This window comes from Schistocerca gregaria, chromosome 7 (assembly GCF_023897955.1).
Source record: "Schistocerca gregaria isolate iqSchGreg1 chromosome 7, iqSchGreg1.2, whole genome shotgun sequence".
Classification (NCBI taxonomy): Eukaryota; Metazoa; Arthropoda; class Insecta; order Orthoptera; family Acrididae; genus Schistocerca; species Schistocerca gregaria.
In genome coordinates, this window is record NC_064926.1 from 23,323,660 (window position 1) to 23,343,715 (window position 20,056).

A 20,056-nucleotide genomic window follows, 5' to 3' on the forward strand; every position below is an offset into this window, starting at 1 on the left:
TCGTGGTACGCTGCTGCTAGGACAAACACCCTTGTCTCCTCAGTGAAACCTGTGAGCATGTACATTACGGCACACAGATGCTAGTGACTGCAACAGCGCCTTGCAAGCAGACGTGAGATCGTGGTATGCTGCTGCTAGAACAAACATCTCTGTCTCCACAGTGAAACCTGTGAGCGTGTGCATTACGGCACACAGATACTATTGACTGCAACAGCGCCTTGCAAGCAGACGTGAGATCGGGGTACGCTGCTGCTAGAACAAACACCTCTGTCTCCACATTCAAACCTGTCAGTGTGTACATTACGGCAAACAGATTCTAGTGACTGCACCAGCGGCTTGCAAGCACAAGTGATATCGTGGTACGCTGCTGCTAGAATAAACAGCTCTGTCTCCACAGTGAAACCTGTGAGCATGTACATTACGGCACACAGATACGAGTGATTGCAACAACGTCTTGCAAGCATACGTGAGATCGTGGTACGCTGCTGCTAGAACAAACACCTCTGTCTCCACAGTGAAACCACTGAGTGTGTACATTGCGACACACAGATGCTAGTGACCGCAACAGCGCCTTGCAAGCAGACGTGAGATCGTGGTACGCTGCTGCTAGAACAAACACCTCTGTCTCCACAGTGAAACCTGTGAGCCTGTACATTACGGCACACAGATACTAGTGACTGCAACAGCGCCTTGCAAGCAGATGTGAGATCGTGGTACGCTGCTCCTAGAACAAACACTTCTGTCTCCACAGTGAAACCTGTGAGCGTGTACATTACGGCACACATATACTAGTGACTGCAGCAGCGTCTTGCAAGCATATGTGAGATCGTGGTACGCTGCTGCTAGAACTATCACCTCTGTCTCCACAGTGAACCCTGTGAGTGTGTACCATACGGCACACAGATACTAGTGACTGCACCAGCGCCTTGCAAGCAGACGTGATATCGTGGTACGCTGCTCCTAGAAGAAACACCTCTGTCTCCTCAGTGAAACCTGTGAGCGTGTACACTACGGCACACAGATACTAGTGACTGCAGCAGCGCCTTGAAAGCAGACGTGAGATCGTGATACGCTGCTGCTAGAACAAACACCTCTGTCTCCTCAGTGAAACCTGTGAGCGTGTACACTACGGCACACAGATACTAGTGACTGCAGCAGCGCCTTGAAAGCAGACGTGAGATCGTGGTACGCTGCTGCTAGAACAAACAGCTCAGTCTCCACAGTGAAACCTGTGAGCGTGTACATTACGGCACACATATACTAGTGACTGCAGCAGCGCCTTGCAAGCAGACGTGAGATCGTGGTACGCTGCTGCTAGAACAAACACCTCTATCTCCACAGTGAAACCTGTGAGCGTGTACATTACGGCACACAGATACTAGTGACTGCAACAGCGCTTTGCAAGCAGACATGAGATCGTGGTACGCTGCTGCTAAACAAAGACCTCTGTCTCCACATTTATGCTGTTCTTCGTCTGTTACCGCCACGTCTTCTCAAACTACTTGCTTCCTGATGTCTTTGTTCAGGGGGACCGCGTGTTTGTTCGTCCTCATCATTTCATCATCATTCACGGAAGTGGCGATATTGGACTGTGCAACTTGTACGCACGCTGCTTAACGCGCATTTGAGCGCCCCACAAACCAATCATCATCATCATCGTCATCTATTTTGAGCATCTAAGAACGTAATGGCTGAAAAAACTCCTAGACCACAGTATCTCACAGCATACGCCACAGCTGCTTCATTGGCATCGTGACGGCATTCGCCGAACATGAGCAATAAGTCAACGTGTTATTGGAGGTGTACGTCACGGTTATTCGACGTCAGTATCCGCGGCACACTGAAACAAGTCTGTTTGTGCGGTCGACCTGCTCTCTATGCTGCGCTGCGGGGCGACGGTAGGCAGTCTAGCTGAACAACGACATCTAACAGCGCACAGATGAAGCTAGTCACTTTGCGAAACCGTACATCGTGAAACCGTTATATCCCGCCCGCATATCGTTTAGAATTTGTGAATGCAGCAATAGGGGCACACATTTGAACACCTCATTTCCAGCAATTATTCGCCATCTGCACACAAGCAAGTGTAATATACAAAGTGTTGAATCCATCCGTAACATTGTGAAGGTATCTAGCTCCACAACTGAACGTGATAGAAATGTGATTTAAACTGACTTCTACGCAGGTGGTTTAAATACATCACCTACATGACAGAAGAAACTAATATTCTGTTAAAAAAGTTGTATCTCTTTGCTGTACCTCACAGGACAATAATTCAATAAACTATAATCAAAATATCCACGGGTGTACTGCCGGTCTACAGTGTCCAACGGGCACAATATTTCGGCGATCATACATGTCGCCATCATCAAGTAAACTGACGGACTGAGCTCCTGTGAACGTGCCGGCACGGAGATCCGTACGCTATGGCTGCTCAGGGGGACTTGGGTTCGGTCGCGGCGGCGGCCGATTTAAATACCATCCTCCCGGGGCGCGCTCCCTCCGCCGTCCGCGCCCCGCGCCACGGTCTCGCGGTGGAACAGATTGCGATGGCGTCTGAGATGACGTCGGAGTGATGGCTCTGTCCGCCGTGGCCGTCACAACTATACGTTTGCTCGACTTACTCTTGATTAACCCAATCGCTGGTTCCCAAGCCCTGCAAAGTTTATAGTCACAGTCACGGTTTATGAGGTCGTCATTGGTGCGAATTTCGATGGCCTCTCTAACAACGCTGTCCCAGTATCTCGACATCTGTACCAGAATCCTCGTGCATTCATACTCCATAGCGTCATTTTCCGACAAACAATGTTCAGCGACCGCCGACTTGCTCGGATACATCAGTCGAGTGTGCCTCTGGTGTTCACGGCGTCAATCCACGACGGTACGCATCGTCTGACCAATATACGACTTGCCACATTGACACCGAATCTGGTACGCTCCAGCGTTCCTCAGACCGAGGTCATCTTTGGCGCTCCCCACCAGTGCACGAGTTTTATTCGAAGGACAAAAAAAAGTTCCGGCCCGGTGTTTCTTCAAAATGCGGGCGATTTTCCCAGAGAGTGCTCCTGTATATGAGATAAACGCAGTGCCTACCTTCTCCCTCGTGATTTTATCCATCTCCACAGGCTGTGCTGTAGTGGTTCATAACCACACAGAAAGTGCAAAGTTTCTTATGTCGACCGACCACAATAAATATTCCTGGCACCTATTATTCTGTAAATTACAGACGCGTAAACTTTATCTGAAATACCCTGTCGGTACATAGACTTATTGGAGATCACGAAACGAAAGCAATAAAAACACAGATTTATCGTAAGGAAAAAAGACTGATAAATCAAAGAAGAATTCCCGCCGAAACAGAAGAGACACTATTTTGTTTCTAATACACAACATAGTCAAAAAGAACACTGTATCTCGAAACTAAGGAAAATCTTACAACCGAAGACACTATAAAGAAATGAAATTCAAGAGAGGTACCGAGAAGTGTCGCCACTGCACGAATCCTACGGCTCGCACCGTGATTTCCTCTTGACACAGTTACTTCGGACCGGCATCAATCCCGACCTAAGCAGTGACGCCTATTGTGCACATTATCGTTTGATCACCGAGGCTGGCAGCGAGAGGAGTCAAAATATTAGCGGCCTCTAACGACCCAGCACTAGGAAGAGCGAGAAGCCGACAAGCTGCATTCACACTAAATCATCAATTTCAAATTACTTTTCATTCCGGTAATAAGACACCTGTGATTTAAAAGGCAAATTAGTTTGTGACAAAAATACAGCTTAATGCATAAAATCCTTCTATAATGCGTTATAAATTCTTATAAAATGTATTACTTCTTAAGATAGTACGCGTCAGAAACCTGCGTTACAAGCCACAATGACGATAAGCTCGGCTTGCCGAACATTACATCAACCAGCTCTTGGGAGGGAAGCTTCGTAGAAGAATGTATAATCTGTGCTAGTCCGACATTCCTGTTCCTAAAACATTTATGAAATGAATGCTTCTGCAACCGAACGGCCTCAGACGAACCGTGATAAATAGCACGGACGACTGGTTTTCAAAAGCAAGTAAATCTGAAAATAAATAATAAATCTGGAAATAAATAAATCTGAAAATAACAACTGTTTTTTCGAAGACTTCCGTATTCATTAAGCATACATACGTGTGAGGATTTATGTTACGCATTTGCAGAATATTGCAAACGCCTGTGTTTTACTTGGCGCAACTCAGTTGTTTGTTAACGGCCTTTTCTTCTGACCTCTTGTAGATGATCAGTGCTCTTACCCAGTAACAAGGTTTTCTTAAGATTTTGCTGGTTGTGTTCGGAAAAGTTCATATTGCTCGCCACTGATCTCGCCTGGAATGGATGCTAAGCAACTGGAAATCATTCTGAAGCAAAGATACGTGAATCACTTACCTTCTACATCCAGATCAAAAGTCATTCTTTTTAGGACTCTAACATAAATTATTTGAATCCATAGAATGAAAATAACTATGTGTGACGAAATGATACGGCCAATCCTATAACGGAGCATCGTCATAAGTGGCGTATGCAGTGGTGTGAAAAAAAATAACCACGTCACAATCTAAATTTAGTCCTTAAAGACGCTGGAAAGACCAGGAGGACAGTTAAGAAAAATACCTATTCTTCGAAGCAGTTGAGAACATCTACAAATGTTTTGACCACAGAATGATAGGTGGTAGGTTTTTAAAAAGTTGTTTCGTGATTACTTTCTAGGTGCCGCTAAGGATGCTAAATCTAAAGCTTTTGGCTGGCGGATGCCAAACCATCTATAAACTAAAGACAGATTCATTGATGTTCTTCAGGCTTTGACAAACGTGATTCGCGAGGGTAAGAAATGTAACGAACAGCTCTTATAACCGAAACTGAATCATTTTATGATTCACTGTAACGTGCTGGGAGCGTTAATATGGCACTAAGACTTTGCAGAGTTGGACTTTGAAGCTTCTCAAGACCTCTTAGGAAAGGCGTTGTGAGAAGCGAAGGGAGAAACATTAAGGTTTAACCTCCCGTCGACGACGAGGTCATTAGGGGCAGAGAGCGTACGAAAAGCATGGGGAACGAAATCGGCAGTCTTTCTTTTCGAGACAAACCTCCGTGCATTTGCCTGAAACCATTTGAAAGGAAGCAATGGAAAAACCTAATCTGGACGGCTGGACGGGAATTTCAATAGTAGTCCTCCCAAATACGAATCCAGTGTCTGCCTTACCACTGCGAAACTTCACCCGCTGGCTGCCTTCGAAGAATCACGCCACAAACTACAAGGCGATATTTTCAATATCTGTGAAAGAGGGTGCATCAAATGTAAGTAGTCTGACGAAGTAAAACAGTGAAGAGGCACTTCGACGAAGTTGGAGAGGGGTAGAGGTTGGCAGAAACCACAACTGGACGTAATGTGAAATTTTATTTGTCCAATGATTAAGAACAGTTATTCGCAGTAGCTGGTTTTAAGGAATGAAGTAAGCCATAGGCGCATACGTAGCTACGGCCATACAATGTTTCGTCGTATCTGCCGCATGTGACGAAACTGTTAAAAATGATGACTTCAGTTATACAATGACATTTCCTAACGACATTCCCCTTCGGTTTCCAACAAAGCTAACGTTGATAAGAACTTCATTTAAACTATAGTTATAAAAATAAGTGCCTAGTGTAAAAGCCTTAGCAGAGCTGTTGCCGAATTTTCCTGATGGATGCACTGCCTTGCTGATATCTAACAGAATCTACGGCTATTGAAAAACCTAAGCTTCTTCTCCAAAGCTGAAAATATGTGGTTCCTGAAGAGGGGCGGCAGATTTTTCAGTAGTTACCACAGTCTGGATGACTGACTGATCTGACCTTATAACGCCAATCAAAACAATCTAGCTGTGCTGGTACTGAGAACGGCTAATAGCAAAGTGAAACTGCAGCCGTAATTTTTCACGAGGACATGCAGCTCTTCTATATCGTTAAATGATGATGAAATACGCGTGAGTAAAACATTTCGGAGGTAAAATAGTCCCTCCTCCAGATCTTCGGGCTAGTACTATTCAAGAGGGCTTCGTCATAAGAAGAAACTAGACTGGCATTCTTCGGATCACAGCGTGGAATGTTAGATCACTTAATCCGACAGGTAAGTTAGAAAATTTGAAAAGGAAAATGGGTAAGTTGAAGTTAGATATAGTAGGAATCAGTGAAGTTCGGTGGCAGAAGGGACAGGACTTCTCGTCAGGTGAATATAGGGTTATAAATACAAAGTCAAATAGGGTTAATGCGGGATTAAGTTTAATAATGAATAAGAAAATAGGAATGCGAGTAAGGTACTATGAACAGCATAGTGAACGCATTGTCGTATCCAAGATAGACACGCAGCCCAAGCCTAGTACAAGTCGACATGCCAATTCGCAGATGATGAGGAGATTGAAGAAATGTGTGATGAGATAAAAGAAATTATACAAATAATTAAACGAGACGACAGTTTAGTATTAATGGGAGACTGGAATTCGATAGTAGGAAAAGCAAGAGAAGGAAAAACAGTAGGCGAATATGGACTAGGGGGGGATGGGGAGGGGAGGAACTGAAAGAGGAAGCCACCTGGTAGAATTTTGCACACAGCATAATGTAATTATCACTGACACGTGGTTTAAGAATCATAAAAGAAGGTTGTGTATGTGGGAGGGACTTGGAGGCGGCGGAAGGTTTCAGACTGTTTATATAATGGTTAGACAGAGATTTAGAAACCCGATTTTAAACTGTGAGGCATTTCGGGAGAGATGTGGACGCTAACCACAATTTGTTGGTTATGAACTGTAGATTAAAAGTGAAGAAATTGAAAAAAGTAGGAAATTAAGGAGGTGGGACCTGGATAAGTTGAAAGAACCAGAGATTGTTGGGAGCTCCAGAGGGAGCACTAGGCAATGATTGACTAGAACAGGGGAAGGGGAAACAGTAGAAGACGAATAGGTAGCTTAAAGAGATGAAATAGTGAAGTCAGCAGAGGATCAAATAGCTAAAAAGACAAAGCCTGGTAGGAATCATTGGATAATACAAGAGATATTGAATTTAATTGACGAATTAAAAACGCAGCAAATGAAGCAGGTGAAAGGAAATACAAACGATTAAAAAATGAGACTGACCGGAAGTGCAAAAAAGGATTTATAAGCATATTTCACGGGCTAAAGATAGATACCGCCTACAGGAAAATTAAGGAGACCTTTGGATGAAAGATATTCAGCAGTATGAATATCAAAACCTCAGATAGTAATCCAAACATAAGCAAAGAAGAGAAAGCTGATATATGGAAGGATATCATAGAGAGTCTGTATAAGGAAAATGAACTTGAAAGTAATGTTATAGAAATGGAAGTGGGCGTAGATGAAGCTGAAGTGGGATATATGGTGGTGCGAGAAGCATTTGACAAAGCTCTGAATGATCTGAGTCGAAACAAGGCTCGGAGTAGACTATATTCCGTTAGAACTACTGATAGTCTTGGGAGAGCCAGCCACGGCAAAACTCTCCCATCCGGCGTGCAAAATGTATGAGACAGGCGAAATACGCTCACACTTCAAGAAGAATACAGTAATTCCAAAGAAAGCAGTTGCTGACTAGTGTGAAAATTACCAAACTATCAGTTTAATAAATCACGGCTGCAAAATTCTAACACGAATTCCTTACAGACAAATGGAAAAATAAGCCGAAGCAGACCTCGGGGAAGATCAGTTTGTATTTCGCAGAAATGTAGGAGTACTCGAGGCAGTACTGACCCTACGACTTATCGTAGAACGTAGGTTAAGGGAAAGTAGTGGTTGAGAAGGGAGTGAGACAGGGCTGTAGCCTGTCTCCGATGTCATTCAATATGTACATTGAACAAACAGTAAACGAATCCAAAGAAAAATTTGGAGTTGGAATTAAAGGTCAGGGAGAAGAAATAAAAACTTTGAGATTTGCCGATAACATTGTAATTCTGTCAAAGGTAGCAGAGGACTTGGAAGAGCAGGTGAACGGAAAGGATAGTGTCTTGAAAGTAGGATATAAGATAAGCAACAACCAAAGCAAAACAAGGATAATGGTATGTAGCCGAATTGAATCAGATGATGCTAAGGGAATCATATTATGAAACGCGGTACTTAAAGTAGTAATGAGTTTCGTTATTTGGCATCAAAATAAGTGACAGTGGCCAGAGTAGAGAAAATAAAAAACGTACACAGGGAATGGCAAGACAAACATTTTTTAAGAAAAGAAATTTGTCACCGTAGAATATAGATTTAAGTGTAAGAAAGTCTTTTCTGAAGATATTTGTCTGTAATGCAGTCATTTATGAAAGTGAAACATGGATGATAAACAGTTTAGATAAAAAGAGAATAGAAGCTCTCGAAATGCTATGTTACAGAAGAATGCTGAAGATTGGATGGGTCGATGCCATAACTAACGAGAAAGTACTGAACAGAACTGTGGAGACTAGGAATTTCTGGCACAACTTGGCCAAAAGACGGAATTGCTTGATAGGATACATTCCAAGACATATAGGGATCACCAATTTAGTGTTGGAGGGAAGTGTGGAGGATAAAAATCGTAGAGGGAGATCAAGAGGTGAATATAGTAAGCAGATTCTGAAACAGGTAGGTTGTAGTAGTTATTCGGATATGAAGAGGCTCGCACACGATAGAGTAGCATGGAGAGCTGCACCAAACCAGTCTCAGGATTGGAGACCATAGGTACAACAATGCTAGACCCTACAATTCAGGGATACTTAACCCATCCTGTAAGTCCCTTGATTTGACACGCATAGAGCCCGTATGGGATGCGATGGGTAGATGTATACTTCCCTACCAGTCTCTAACAATCTGAAAGAAGCTGACAGGTCATGTGCATGGCAAGAAATTGTTCAAGTTGACATGCAGAGGCTGCTTCCGTGGCACAATGAATACAAGAGTTTATTTGTGCCCGTGTAGATCACATCTGATACTCATCTTCATCAGTACCGAAAGGAATGAAACTATAATCACTTAATACCCGTTATGTCATGAAGATCTCCACAGAAATGATATGATGTGAGGTCCACAAGTTAGGCAAAACACCGTTTTTCCAAGTTCCCAAAAATGTTTCAGCACCACTGTGCTACCATCAGTGGGTTTCCGTTTTATTTAATCTGTAATGTGAACATTTTGACTAAATGATTATACTTTGCACTTGACCTCTTTTACGACTTTATTTGTTAAAATACGTGTCATATTTACGTGTGCTTCACAACACCTCACTATGATGCTGAGAATAAAAGGGCTTGCCACACGAAGACGAAAGTAATAACGAAAACAGTATCGCTACAAACTAAATTACTTTCCTACAAAACCTTCTCATCAACATCGTTTGGTTGAAGATGACAAGCTACCTGTAATAAATAATATACTAGTGATCCAGGAAAATCATGCACACCAAGTGTAAAGGTATTAACAAAAAGAAACGAGCTATTGTTCGAACTGAATATCTACATAATTTTGTAATCATTTAGTAAAAATGTTCACATTACAGTTTAAATAAAACTGAAACCCACTGATGATGGCACAGTGGTGCTAAAACAGGTTGGAGAACGGAAAAAAAGGTGTTTTGCATAGCTAGCAGACCTTACATCGCACAATTTTAACTGCAGGCACGGTAAACACGAAGAGCTGCAAATCCAAATGACGAAGATCTCCACAGATTTGAGACGAGTAATTCATGGCTTAATACTTTCTACAGTGATGTGAAAAATTTAAGGACGAAAGAAGCTTTCGCATGGCGTGTCAGTGTCAATTAACATAGTGCGAAGGAAGGAAAAAGGAACAAAGATTGGGTTCAACGCCACGTCAATATCGATATCATTAAAGACGAAGGACAAGCTCGGATCGTGTCAAGGATGGAGACGCCCTTTCGATGGAACCATCCCGACATTGGCCTGAAGCGATTTAGAGAAATTATGGAAAATCTAAATCTGGATAGTCGGACGAGAGTTTAAATTGTCGCTCCAAAATGCGAGACTAGTGTGCTAGCCACTAAGCCACCTCGCTCAGTACACAGTTCGAGCCATACGCAGAGAGAACTGCCATAATATAGTACGGAAGGTAACTGAAAGAAACTCGCAATTAGACGAACAGTAATGGCGGTGCCCTGGTCTTTACAAAGCACGGGACACGGGTGGTGACGCGTGCTGCCGTGCTGGCCACAATGTTGGCAAGGAATTCTTGTGGCAGGACTTTCCATTCCACCACCACGGCGGTTGACACCTGCAGGTGTGGTCTCTGTGTCATGTGGGCGTGCTGCTGTACTTCCCATGAGTACTCCGGGAAACGGACAGGCCAGTCCATCCGTCGAACATCCTCTCGTTCCAAAAGCTCCGCCATCTTCGCAGTTCGATGCGGTCGTGCATTTCCATCCATAAAAATTAAATTGAGATCGATGCTCCCCTCTAAACACACACATGGGAAAGGAGAAGAGCATCCCAATAAAGTTGACCGCTGAGTGTAATGTGTTGAAAGATCTGAAGGTCAGCACGCTCATGCAGCACTGTGCTTCCTCGCACCGCACCACGTGCACAACCAAAACAATAATGTGCGGCAGTGCTGGAAGAAGTCTCGTATGGCAAGAGATGGGAAGTACGCCTTCCTGTGCACCCAGGAACGTTGTCGAACGTGATCGTTTTGGTGGTCCACGTGTTATGGAGTGGAGTAGCACTGTGCTGCACGGGTGTACTGACCTTCTAAGCTTTGAACACAGTGAACCCACTTGTCATCGATATTGTGAATAAAGATTCATTTTTGTTCGTCTCGTTGCGTATTTGTTCTGTAGTACACCTGTAGCAATTCTTTATATTTATGGTCCAAGTTTCATCGAGTTATGTTACGATGATTTAACTGAAAGTACCGCGTTTTCTTCTTCAACAATTCTTTATTGAACATAGTGAGAATAACACACACGAAAGAATAGTCTTACATCTACACACCCTGTTTTGCACATAATGTCCATCCCGCTGTATTGCCTCCCTCCAGTGGAAAACAAGGGCGCGTACTCCATGTCGGTACCAATCCTTGTCCTGGTAGCGGAGCCAGTGATTCACTGTGTGAATCACCTCCTCATCGTCCTCAAAATCTCTTCCACGAATAGCATCCCTTTTTTTTGGCATCAGTCTGCTGACTGGTTTGATGCGGCCCGCCACGAATTCCTCTCCTGTGCTAACCTCTTCATCTCAGAGCAGCACTTGCAACCTACGTCCTCAATTATTTGCTTGACGTATTCCAATCTCTGTCTTCCTCTAGACTTTTTGCCCTCTACAGCTCCCTCTAGTACCATGGAAGTCATTCCCTCATGTCTTAGCAGATGTCTTATCATCCTGTCCCTTCTCCTTATCAGTGTTTTCCACATATTCCTTTCCTCTCCGATTCTGTGTAGAACCTCCTCATTCCTTACCTTATCGGTCCACCTAATTTTCAACATTCGTCTATAGCACCACATCTCAAATGCTTCGATTCTCTTCTGTTCCGGTTTTCCCACAGTCCATGTTTCACTACCACATAATGCTGTACTCCAGACGTACATCCTCAGAAATTTCTTCCTCAAATTAAGGCCGGTATTTGATATTAGTAGACTTCTCTTGGCCAGAAATGCCTATTTTGCCATAGCGAGTCTGCTTTTGATGTCCTCCTTGCTCCATCCGTCATTGGTTATTTTACTGCCTAGGTAGCAGAATTCTTTAACTTCATTGACTTCGTGACCATCAATCTTGATGTTAAGTTTCTCGCTGTTCTCATTTCTACAACTTCTCATTACCTTCGTCTTTCTCCGATTTACTCTCAAACCATACTGTGTACTCATTAGACTGTTCATTCCGTTCAGCAGATCATTTAATTCTTCTTCACTTTCACTCAGGATAGCAATGTCATCAGCGAATCGTATCATTGATATCCTTTCACCTTGTATTTTAATTCCACTCCTGAACCTTTCTTTTATTTCCATCACTGCTGTACAGATTGAAGAGTAGGGGCGAAAGGCTACAGCCTTGTCTTACACCCTTCTTAATACGAGCACTTCGTTCTTGATCGATTATTCCCTCTTGGTTGTTGTACATGTTGTATATGACTCGTCTCTCCCTATAGCTTACCCCTACTTTTCTCAGAATCTCGAACAGCTTGCACCATTTTATATTGTCGAACGCTTTTTCCAGGTCGACAAATCCTATGAACGTGTCTTGATTTTTCTTTGGCCTTGCTTCCATTATTAGCCGTAACGTCAGAATTGCCTCTCTCGTGCCTGTACTTTTCCTAAAGCCAAACTGATCGTCACCTAGCGCATTCTCAATTTTCTTTTCCATTCTTCCGTATATTATTCTTGTAAGCAGCTTCGATGCATTAGCTGTTAAGCTGATAGTGCGATAATTCTGGCACTTGTCAGCTCTTGCCGTCTTCGGAATTGTGTGACTGATGCTTTTCCGAAAGTCAGATGGTATGTCGCCAGACTCATATATTCTACACACCAACGTGAATAGTCGTTTTGTTGCCACTTCCCCTAATGATTTTAGAAAATCTGATGGAATGTTATCTATCCCTTCTGCCTTATTTGACTGTAAGTTCTCCAAATCTCTTTTAAATTCCGATTCTAATACTGGATCCCCTATCTCTTCTAAATCTGTTTCTTCTTCTATCACATCAGACAAATCTTTACCCTCATAGAGGCTTTCAATGTATTCTTTCCACCTGTTTGCTCTCTCCTCTGCATTTAACAGTGGAATTCCCGTTGCACTCTTAATGTTACCACCGTTGCTTTTAATGTCACCAAAGGTTGTTTTGACTTTCCTGTATGCTGAGTCTGTCCTTCCGACAATCATATCTTTTTCGATGTCTTCACATTTTTCCTGCAGCCATTTCGTCTTAGCTTCCCTGCACTTCCTATTTATTTCATTCCTCAGCGACTTGTATTTCTGTATTCCTGATTTTCCCGGAACATGTTTGTACTTCCTCCTTTCATCAATCACCTGAAGTATTTCTTCTGTTACCCATGGTTTCTTCGCAGCTAACTTCTTTGTACCTATGTTTTCCTTCCCAACTTCTGTGATGACCCTTTTTAGAGATGTCCATTCCTCTTCAACTGCGCTACTCCTTATTGCTGTATCTATAGCGTTAGAGAACTTCAAACGTATCTCGTCATTCCTTAGAACTTCCGTATCCAACTTCTTTGCGTATTGATTCTTCCTGACTAATGTCTTGAACTTCAGCCTACTCTTCATCACTACTATATTGTGATCTGAGTCTATATCTGCTCCTGCGTACGCCTTACAATCCAGTATCTGATTTCGGAATCTCTGTTTGACCATGATGTAATCTAATTGAAATCTTCCCGTATCTCCTGGCCTTTTCCAAGTATACCTCCTCCTCTTGTGATTCTTGAACAGGGTATTCGCTATTACTAGCTGAAACTTGTTACAGAACTCAATTAGTCTTTCTCCTCTTTCATTCCTTGTCCCAAGCCCATATTCTCCTGTAACCTTTTCTTCTACTCCTTCCCCTACAACTGCATTCCAGTCGCCCATGACTATTAGATTTTCGTTCCCCTTTACATACTGCATTACCCTTTCAATATCCTCATACACTTTCTCTATCTGTTCATCTTCAGCTTGCGACGTCGGCATGTATACCTGAACTATCGTTGTCGGTGTTGGTCTGCTGTCGATTCTGATTAGAACAACCCGGTCACTGAACTGTTCACAGCAACACACCCTCTGCCCTACCTTCCTATTTACAACGAATCCTACAACTGTTATACCATTTTCTGCTGCTGTTGATATTACGCGATACTCATCTGACCAGAAAATCATGTCTTCCTTCCACTTCACTTCACTGACCACTACTATATCTAGATTGAGCCTTTGCATTTCCCTTTTCAGATTTTCTAGTTTCCCTACCACGTTCAAGCTTCTGACATTCCACGCCCCGACTCGTAGAATATTATCCTTTCGTTGATTATTCAGTCTTTTTCTCGTGGTAACCTCCCCCTTGGCAGTCCCCTCCCGGAGATCCGATTGGGGGACTATTCTGGAATCTTTTGCCAATGGAGAGATCATCATGTCCTGTGGATACACGTTAAGTGTCTTTAATGCAGTGGTTTCCATTACCTTCTGCATCCTCATGTCGTTGATCACTGCTGATTCTTCCGCCTTTAGGTGCAGTTTCCCACCCCTAGGACAAGAGAGTTCCCTGAACCTTTATCCGCTCCTCCACCCTCTTTGAAAAGGCCGTTGGCAGAATGAGGCTGACTTCTTATGCCGGAAATCTTCGGCCGCCAATGCCGATTATTTATCAAAATTTAGGCAGTGGCGGGGATCGAACCCGGGACCGAAGACGTTTTTGATTATTAATCAAAGACGCTACCACGGGTAGCATCCTTTAATGGCCCAACGAGTGAAAGTCCGAGGGGGCTAGGTCATTGCTGTAGGATGGATGGAGTAACACTGTCCAAGCCCCGTGTTCAGCAGTCCTCAGACTTGGGTGAGGCCGAGGGTTATCGTGTTGCAGCAAAGTCGCCGAAAGCGAGTCTTCAGTTTTGTTAATGAGTTGGCTTATGCTCCTGAATTGATGGTACCGTCTCTTGGCATCACATCAATGAGAATCACACCTTCACAGTCCCAGATCATTGTCTTACCGGCTGTAGCAGTTGCTTTGTATTTTTTCTTGTGGGGAGTGGGAATAGCTCCATTCAATCGACTGTCGTTTTGTTTCGGGCTCAGAATGGTGAACACAGGTTTCATGGCCCGTCACAGTCTAGTAGAAGAAGAGCTTCCCCTCGGCTCCAAAACGTTGCAACAAATCGAGACAAATGTTTTTTCTGTGCGGCGGGACCCATCTTGTACACACTTTTGAATATCAGAGAGTGCGGATAGTTGCATCCACGCTTGCTTTGCCGATTGACAGATGCAGCGCCAACTACCGAGTCGCAATGCGTCTGTGCTCGCGAATGACCAAATCCACTGGGTGTGACAGCCGTGGACTGTCTCCTCGACAGCCGAAAATCGTGGAGCTCCGCCGAACCTCCTTCCGATGACGACTAACAATACTTCTGCCAGACGCTGCATAGACTTTGCACAAGTGTTTGTGAATATTCCCCAGTAAATTCGATGACGCCACGTTGCTTGTAAAGTGCATCGCCTACAGACGCCACTTTGAAACTGTCCTACAGCTACGCTATGTGTCGGAAGTGACGGAAACGTGGCGCGCTCACTCAAGAGACTTCAAATAATACGTACGTAACGTTTCGCATTCGTAGCATCGTTTTCGGCAGAGAAAAAAATGCGGTGGATTACTTTCTGGGCATCCCTCGAATGTGACAGGGATACACCATACGAAAGTTACTTTCGTCCCTAAGTTCTGCATAGCAGCGAATTTCAGTCAGTGAATGTGCACGGCCGACATCCTCAGTGAAGAACGTTTGGTGGCACTGGACGCGTCCCGCCGCCCCCTGCTGACAGAGCGGCAGGCCCGGCTTGCCGCCGCCCACGCGGGCCGGCGTTACGTCAGCGGCTGACGGCCGCCGCCTCTGCCGGGTTTCTTCACCTCGCCGCTGCCGCCGCCGGACGGTCGCTAAGTCTGTTTTCGTGTCGGCGCGTAGGAATGCCGCCCACGGGGTGGGTCCGCGGGTCACAGCCGGCCCCGATACACCTGCGCCAGGTGGCGGGCGGCCTTCGGCGTCCTCTGACAGTCCTAACAAGGCTGCCGTCCCAGTGGAGCGAGGCGCGCGCCCGCTGCCGCAACTACTGCTTTCTTTTCCTTTCCTTAATGTCCGCGGTGTCGCCTCCGGACACGACTGCTTTTTGGCCTAACCGTCAAATCCTCGTTTGCGTAGAAGCATTCATCGCACCTCTTTCAGTTATACTGCTGGCCACTGAAGTTGGGACACCAGGAAGGATAACAAACAACGATGTGCATCTACGCTGTACAGTACTCTAGGAGAAATATATGATTATATTCGTCGGTAATTTGGGCGTATACATGGAGTAAAACGTAGCAACTACACCTATTACCTCTGACAAAGGAACAACTTCCCTAATCCAGCGCGGATTCGAGCCGGACTGAGCTTTGATGAATTCATTCCATTTAGTTTCAACTCTCTGCCAGAGTACACCATTTCTACTTCAAAGTTTAATGTTCTGATTGGTATATGAAAAATATGTAAAACTTATTTTGAGGCGTTCAGTCTAGGGCACCGTGTAACGGATTGCGCGCCCCCTCCTGCCTGGCGTTCGAGTCCTCCCTTGGGAATGGATCTGTGTGTGTGTTGTTCTTAGCATAAGTTAGTTTAAGTAGTGTGCATATCTAGGGACCAATGAGCTCCTTTAGGAATTCACACACACACGCACACACACACACACACACACACACACACACACACACACACACTCTTACTTTGACATTGAAACATGTTAATCTTAGTGCAGAGCAACAGAACTGAGTGAAAAATTATTTTTGAATGGAAATATGTGGAGCTCACGTTGTGACCTCCGGTTTTTTTGCCCTCTCTTCCTTTTCTTCTCTCTCTACTCCTCTTCCTTCTTCCTACGTCCTACCGTACGGGGCGCAGCATTCAACTTTTCACTGACACTGCAATGCTCTATTTTATTGCCCGGGATCCCTGGGGGATCCGTTCACAGGTATGCCAAACCAAATAACACATGGATGGGTGTCAGGTTTAAAGCATCCTTTGATTCGAGTTACATTACGTACTTAGATGTGAATAACGTATACGGACATGCGATGATGCAGCCACTGCCAGTTGGTTGGTTTTGATGGGTGCCTGAAAACGAATTGAAGGAATTAGGTGGAAATATAATGGGTCTTGTGGCCAATTCTGATGTAGGGTATATGGTAGAGGCAGATATTACGTATCATAATAATTTGCATGGAGAGACAAGCAACTTGCTGTTATGTCCAGAGCAACAAATCCCACGAGGAAGGACCATACCTAAACTGTTGGAGATAAGCAGAGGTATATTATTCATTATCATAATCTCCAGCAGTGCCTCAACTTAGGGATGAAGCTTGTTAGAATGACCTGGGATATCTCCAGCAAGCATTCCACTGGTTGAAGGAGTATATTGAAGTAAATAACGAAAGAAGGGCGGTCGCCAGTAATGATTTTGAAAAAGATTTTTATAAATTTATGACCAATTCCATTTTCGGGAAGACTATGCAGAATGTAAGAAATTAACGCGACATTTTGATTAGAACCGCATGGGAAGGGCGTTATGACGTGCAGTAGAGTTTACGAAGTCTATTTATTTGGTTATGTGCATACTGGATATCTCTAAATTCTACATGTACCACCTCCACTATAAGTTTGCGAGACCTCATTTCGCAGAACCAAAGTTGCTTTATATGGATACGGACAGGTTTACCTACTGGATCAAGAACTGTGATCCATATGAATTAATTAGGTGCCACAGTAAAGAATTCGACAGGTCTTCTTATGAGGTCGATAATCCTTACGGTATTGTTCCTAAAAACAAGAAGGTTATCAGTCTCATGAAAGAAGGGGCGAATGGTTTACCTATTGTAGAGTTTGCGGGATTGAGGTCCAAAATGTATGCATATCATACAATAGACAGGGGCACCCAGAGGCGGGAAAAGGAGACTATTTGCAGTGCCTCTATGGTCACAGTGTTCAAGGCGCTCGTCCATACATTGTTCAGCAAACTAGTATTCGATCGCGAGGTCATGAACTGCACTGCAGTCTAACGTCGGATTGTCTCCTTATGACGATAAAAGAATCATTTGTGAGGATAGAGTGGAAGCCCTCCCATACTCACACTATTTACTTGAAGCGAAAGTAGGGGTGGGAAACTCTGATCGGGAGATAGAGAGAGAATGAGTGTGTGAATGGGGTGAGGGGGTTTATGCATCAAATAGTATGACTCTTTTATCATAGTGTAATTATTGGTTATGTGTGTGTGGTGTGGTGTAGTGTGTGTTCATATGTGGGGGTGTAAAAATATGCATGAATGTGTGTGTATATGTGTGTGAGAGTAAAATATGTATGAATGTATAAATACATCTAATTTTATATATATAAAAGCACAATGTGCAGGAAAATAAAAAAATATATAGCCACTTTATTTATATATAAGCACAATGCACTGAAAAAAATGTTATTGTCTCTCTTTCATTATCCGTGTGTGTGTGTGTGTGTGTGTGTGTGTGTGTGTGTGTGTGTGTGTGTGTGTGTGTGTGTGTGTGTGTAGTCTTTAAGCTTCACCTATCGCTAGCCATCCAGTAAAAGTAGTTTCATTTCCATCCAAATAATTTTTTTCTTTAGTACAGCTGTTTGGGTTGGACGTTTTAGAGCCACCCAATTAACTGTTATTATCAAAGTATTTCACCTGTCTGTGGTGGAGAATTTCTAGAGCCACCTAGTTCAAAAAATATTTTCAGTTGCTTAATTTCGTTGGAACCATCCAATTCAATGTTGTTGTTATTAAAGTATTTGAATGATAAATGTATATTTCAAACATGTCTCCCTAAATTGGGAGAAATTAATTATTTCACAGAAAATGTCTACATCAAAACAAAAAAAAATAGAGCCATCTAGTTAAGTAGGAGAACGTTAATTCACAGAGCAATGCGGTTCAATATAGTCTGTTTGGATGGAATTTCATTAGTAATAGTATTTAGCATGTACGTTAGTCAATACTTATACTTTAGTTTGAGGTATGGCTCTATAACCGACATTCCCTTCGAGGAATCTCCAACATGTATTGGGTTCTACTAGTAATAATAATAAGTTAACAGTATCACTGCATTGAACTGAAATCTATCTCAAGAATTATTATATTGCACATCACAAACTAAATTGTAATCTCAAGAACTGAACTGAAATCGCTAAAGGAAAATATTTCGTTTCCCCACATCACTGTTCTTATTTTTAAAAAACCCTTATCATTATGTTTTTGCTAAAATATATCTGTGAAGATTCTGCAGTTTCATCCGCACTGCACACATTTCTACATACCGTAGCGTTATAACACTCACATTTTCAGGGAATTCCCTGCAGGTGAGGTGAAAGCGCACCTATTAACAGCACAGGTAGCGCTACTCCCCAGGTGGCAGCGCGCGATGGCTGTGGTGAGTGAGTCATACAGTTCCAGTAGCATGCAGGTATACATGGGGGCAGGTATAGTAACATGACTAAACTTACGTGCTAGGGACGTAGGCCTCAAAAAGAAAAAGTATTCACTGATTGGTATGTAAGAAAAATTATTTCTCATCCAACTTAAAAGTAATTTTACATTTTCATAAGCAGATACAGTAGCACTATTTTGATACATGTTCTTGAGTCGATGGATAGAAGGACAGCCGTAGAATTCCAGCAAATTTAAAGATTCGACACATCCATGAGACCTTCTCCTTCCCCTTCATGTAGATGATTGTATCCATGTGATCGAATAATTTAAGCACAGTCACCATATCTTTATAGGGTATGCTGAGATTATCCCAGTGAATTCCATGGTAGAAATGTGTCAACCACTTTGCACTCTTCAGTGTCTTAGCACACCTCACTTGCTTGAAAGATCTTGGTGATGCAATGTTTGCTTAAAATGTCTCCATTATTCCAGAATCCAGTGTGTACGCTACAAACACAACATATTTAAATACCAACTGTCTACCCTCATCGTCATAGAAACCCTGAGCATCCGCAATGATGTTCACACTAAGACATACTACGACATACTACTACTACTACTACTACCACTACTACTACTACTACTACGTGATCAGGCCCAGTGGACCGCACGCATCCACAAGTTTCCTCCTCCACTGTATTCTGTCCATTGCTGCTATCCGCTATCCGTTCACATCTATTGACACTTGGTTTAAATCTTCATGGAGTCCATCCCTCCAACGCTTCTTGGGTCTCCATAATGGTCTCTTTCCTGGAGGTGTGAAATCCAGGAGCTTCCGAGGCCATCTGTGATCCTCCATTCAGGCCACATGGCCAGCCCACTGCATTCGTTTAGCTTTGACAGTTCCTGCCATGTTGGGC